The sequence below is a fragment of the Rhinatrema bivittatum genome, chromosome 18 (genome assembly GCF_901001135.1).
Source record: "Rhinatrema bivittatum chromosome 18, aRhiBiv1.1, whole genome shotgun sequence".
Classification (NCBI taxonomy): domain Eukaryota; kingdom Metazoa; phylum Chordata; class Amphibia; order Gymnophiona; family Rhinatrematidae; genus Rhinatrema; species Rhinatrema bivittatum.
Genome location: NC_042632.1, coordinates 46,928,645 through 46,933,120, shown reverse-complemented (window position 1 = coordinate 46,933,120; position 4,476 = coordinate 46,928,645). Strand labels below are relative to the sequence as shown.

General features: G+C 45.0%; 1 long non-coding RNA gene across 2 annotated transcripts; it reads right to left on the bottom strand.

Annotated features, from left to right (window-relative positions):
• Positions 1-473: 473 nt before the first annotated feature.
• On the bottom strand, positions 474-3,854 carry LOC115079955. Of its 2 annotated transcripts, XR_003853463.1 has the most exons (3): positions 2,159-3,854; positions 1,925-2,080; positions 474-867 (listed from the first exon to the last, which is right to left on the bottom strand). It is a non-coding gene; the product is annotated as an uncharacterized LOC115079955 (long non-coding RNA). The 2 variants fall into 2 exon arrangements; XR_003853462.1 differs by having other exon boundaries at positions 1,925-3,851.
• Between the last annotated feature and the right edge of the window lie 622 nt (positions 3,855-4,476).

The following is a 4,476-nucleotide window of genomic DNA, read 5'->3' as shown; positions in this document are numbered from 1 at the left end:
AGTTCTCTTTATCTTGCATTGGAGACCTGTGCACAGATTGAGGGAGGAGGCTGCAGTTGAAAAGCCATTGGGTGCTGAGGATTGTGTTAATTGCGCCATTCACCAAGCTGATTCACCTTCAGTAAAGACTTTAATTTTCGGACACTAACAAAATGTCCCCAGTTTTTTACTGGCACTACAGCACACAGTGTACGAGAGGGAAAGATACCCCTCTCCCAGGCAGAAGGATTAAAGGCATCCCTAACACCCGGACCCTGAAAGGAGAGCCTTTCCCTCCAGACCCTGGGGGAAAAGAGACAGTCAGGAGACTTAAAATCTTTTCTGGCCCCATCAGGTAACAAGCCGCACCGGGGGATGGGGTGACAACTGCAAATACTAAGGAAACGCAGAAAACCGCCGCAAAAGCAAAATAAAAAAATGGCAAAAAATACAATTGTAGAGACACGTGAAAACTGCATTATTTGCATCCTTTATTGTGCCCTTGCTTTTTTTTTTTTTTTTTAGGTCCTTACTAGAATTCATCTTTTTTGCAGCTTTTAGAATAGCAAAGATAACTTTACAAACATTAATGGATTATGGCAAAAAGAGAACTTGCAGCAGATGCAGAAAAGATGTCCTCATAATCTTTTGTGCTAAACACTGAGGGAAAAGCAAAAAATACACAACAACAAATGAAATCAAGCCTAAACTAATGCGGGCGTCTCGTACAGAGATCCCTCTCTTAGGCCTCCGTGACCGTTTATGATTGATGGCTTGAAACGTATGTCTGAGCTCCACTGAGCGTGAGATCCTCGCTGACGGATTTTACTTTTCTTCCATTGTCCTGGGGCTTTTCCTGTTGAATCTTTTAGGCAGGAAGGAGTCTACCTACAAAAATGAAAATGAGGTTTGGCGTTAGTAATTTTGTAATAATGTCCCGTTGCAGGTCATGCACGTACAGGTCTCGTTATATTTGCAATAACATTAACAGCTGCGTGATTCATTGACCTTTTTGAGAATCACAAGTAATGTTTGTTTACTCTCAGCCCTTTCCCTCTGCAGTTGCCGCCATCATCAACAACAACCCCCCACCTCATACTGCCTCCCAGCTGCCCCTGGACCTCCCTAATCATTTACCCCCATCTGTAGATCTAAGGGGCAGGAGTGATCCCCAGTTGCTCCTGCCCTGTCGGGACTCCATTTCAAAATGGTGCTCGCGAACCCTGCGACCAGTGCCATTTTGCTGTACGGAGGAGCCTCTGTAGGGAGGTACACACTTGTCTCCTTACAACAAAATGGTGTCGGCCTTAGGACCCACTAGTGCCATTTTGATATGGAGATCCAGCATGGCAGAATGAACTGGGAATCGTTCCTGCCCCTTAGGTCCATAAATGGCTACCTAGTAGCCACCATCAGCCCTCTTTGCTGGAAGAAGTTAGACTGGTGCTGGATAAAGGGACCATTGCAGGACTTGGTATATCTGGTCACCACATATAGCAGTGAATGTACACATCTTGCACCATTTGCATGCAGGGAACAAAATGCTTTCCTACTCCTTAAGGCTCATTCCCTGTTACAAGATGATTTAAGCATTACATAGATGCAGTCTATTGCACCCGTTATAATAGGCAGAGTTGTGATGTTATAAAAATCCCATTTGAGGTTCTGCCATTGTTGCCTCTGTTTGAGATATTGAATAAATATTTCAATTCACCTGTGCAGAGCTTGCAGTACCTGGTGGAAACATCTGGAAGAAATGCTTTTTTTTTCCATCCCACAAAAAGCAGCCATTGTGGTTTGAATAGACTTGAAGGTGAGAAAATATAATGAATCCAATAGTTTGACAAGCCTAGGGATGGTGTGAAATACCTGACTGACTGAGGATTAATGTTGGATTTAATCTTTTCATGTAAAGCCCTATTGCATTAGAGTTCAAGTGAATTACCTCTTCCTCTGGCAGGCTCAATAGGGTTGGTCTTGGGCTTGAGCACAGCTGCCTCCTTGCGCTCCTCTGCTAGCCCTGGCCTGGTTCTGGGCTGGCTCCTCTCTGGTGTCCTCCTCTCTCTCTCTTTGCCTCTGTCAGCGTTCCTCCATCCTTTTCCTGCAGGGAGAGATTATGGTCAGGACTCAAGTTTCAATGAGCATGGGGAGGCCCGATATATCTGAAGAATGTCCTCACTAGTTTTGGTGGCCGTTTGGATGTTACAGCTTTAAGGATATTGTTACGGAAGGCAAAGGTGCTTTAATAATTGTTGTACTATTTGCATACTCTAGCATGAAATGAGGCAGTCTTCCTTGTTTGTGTTGTGGGCGTTAGCTCTATTAGGCAGAAGGCATTTTTCCAAACCTAGGTACACCTACCTGCAGACATACTTTGTATTATGTAAAAAAATAATTCATTAGCTAGATGAAAAGTTACACCGGCATGCTGCTTACATGGTTTAAAAAATTAATTTGTTCACGTGGAAAGCCTCTGATCTCCAGAGGTACCAGGAGAGAGAGAGAGAGTGGCTGGCTTAGTGTCATGTAGAGAGTGACCGTCTTTTCTGTTCGTAGAGGTGACTCGGTGAACCCACAAAGTTTTCACAGGTTCATCGAATCGGAGGTCCTCCCTCTTTTAAAGGGATTCCCACAGCCCTGTCGTCACATTCACCGATGAAGGGAGATAAAAGCCGCTCAGCATAATCCACAGAACATGGAGCCAGCTGCTAACCCCCGAAAGACCTCTAAATCCAAACAGACGCATTTCAGCGACATAACTATGGATTTATAAAAATGCACAAATGACTGAAATAAACGTGCAGCCTGCTAGCAGGCCAGCATTTGTTTTGGAAACAGAGACAACAAAGAACATCTATTGAGTGTGATGGACTAGCAGTCTCAATGTGTGCCCACCAGAACAAACCTTCAGTACAACAGACGGATATTTCCAATCCCTATGGGCCTTAATCAATAAAGATTTCTTTCACGGGCACAGAATGGGAAAAGCTCTTTTTGAATAAGGTCTTACATTGCTTTGTCAGTGGGACCCTAAACTGTTTGCATTTGATATATAGATTTTTAGCTTCTGCAGAGTAACCTTTGGAGGGAGGGAGAGGACTGAGGGATGCGGTTTTGACTGAACTGACAGCATAGCCTCTTGCTCTCAGCTTGTTAGGGTTTGTTAAGTAGGAGTTTATGCTACTTGTTTCGCTCTGCAAATCAAAAATATAAAGAAGCAAACTTTACTCTGTTCTAGGCGCTTTGGTGCTTGAAGAAACTTTTCAGACATATACTAGGATATTTCGGTGCCCCATGCCTGCCATTCTTTGAAAGCTCCTTGAAAAGTAGATCTGGTGAGGCAGACGATGAAGTCTCAAACTGCCACAGAGCTATGCTGGAACTCAGGGAAAATTTAGGGCGGAAAATACAGACATGTGCTGAAGTTTTGGTAAAAGCTGTTGCCTTTGCATAAGGGAGAGATGCTAACTCAGGCAGAAATATAAATGTATTTTCATAGTACAATGTCTCTTTATTTTACCATTTAGCAAATAATTGGTTGCATGGTTGGTCAAGAGTAAAAGAGTGTGAAGACACGAACTGAACCATTTAATGCTATATGATGCAGATTATTAACATGACTTGTAAATTCAAATGCCTACCTTCTTCTTGCTCTAGTCTTCCTATTCCCTTCCTCTACCATAAAAATAGTTTTGCCCTTTCAGAAAGAATAATACCAGGTAATACATTAAATCAAGTGCAAGATCTGCCAATACAAAGGAAGGATAACTTTCAAACATGCACACGTACCCCCATATACGCCTTCATAGGAGCACACGCATTCATGCTCATGTATTTTATATTGCGTGTGGAAGTGCACAAGCATTTTGTTTGCTTTGAAATTGTCGGTCAAAGTGCAGGACTCCTCCTGGCAAGTCCGATCACACACTCACACTCACACTTCCCCTCCTTCCCCCCCCCCCCCAGCAGCCCGAACACCCTCTCAACAGGTTGATTCCTCCACCCCCCTGGCAGCCTGTCAACTTTCCGACAGTTTGATCTGCACTCCCCCACCCCACCAGCCCAATCACCCTCCTGCCCCTGGGTTTCCTTCCCTTCCTGTATCCTCCGATTTCTGCCCCCTTCCTCCTGCAAGCTACCAAGTTCCCTGAACTGGAGTGCGGTATCTCTTGCTTCCTTGCTGCTTCTGCATTGGTTGGCAGCGAATGTGGTAGGTATAGCACTGCCTTCCGGCTTCTTTAGCAACAGCTTTACTTATAACATTTTATAACATAATATTTTATAACATGCAGTGCAGCCGCACGCATGTTATAAAATCTGGGGTCGGCGCGCGCAAGGTGCACACTTGTGCACCTTGCGCGCGCAGAGCCCTAGGGGAGCCCCGATGGCTTTCCCTGTTCCCTCCGAGGCTGCTCGTGAAATCGGAGCAGCCTCGGAGGGAACTTTCTTTCCGCCCCCCCCCCCACCTTCCCCTCCCTTCCCCTCCTTAACCCACCC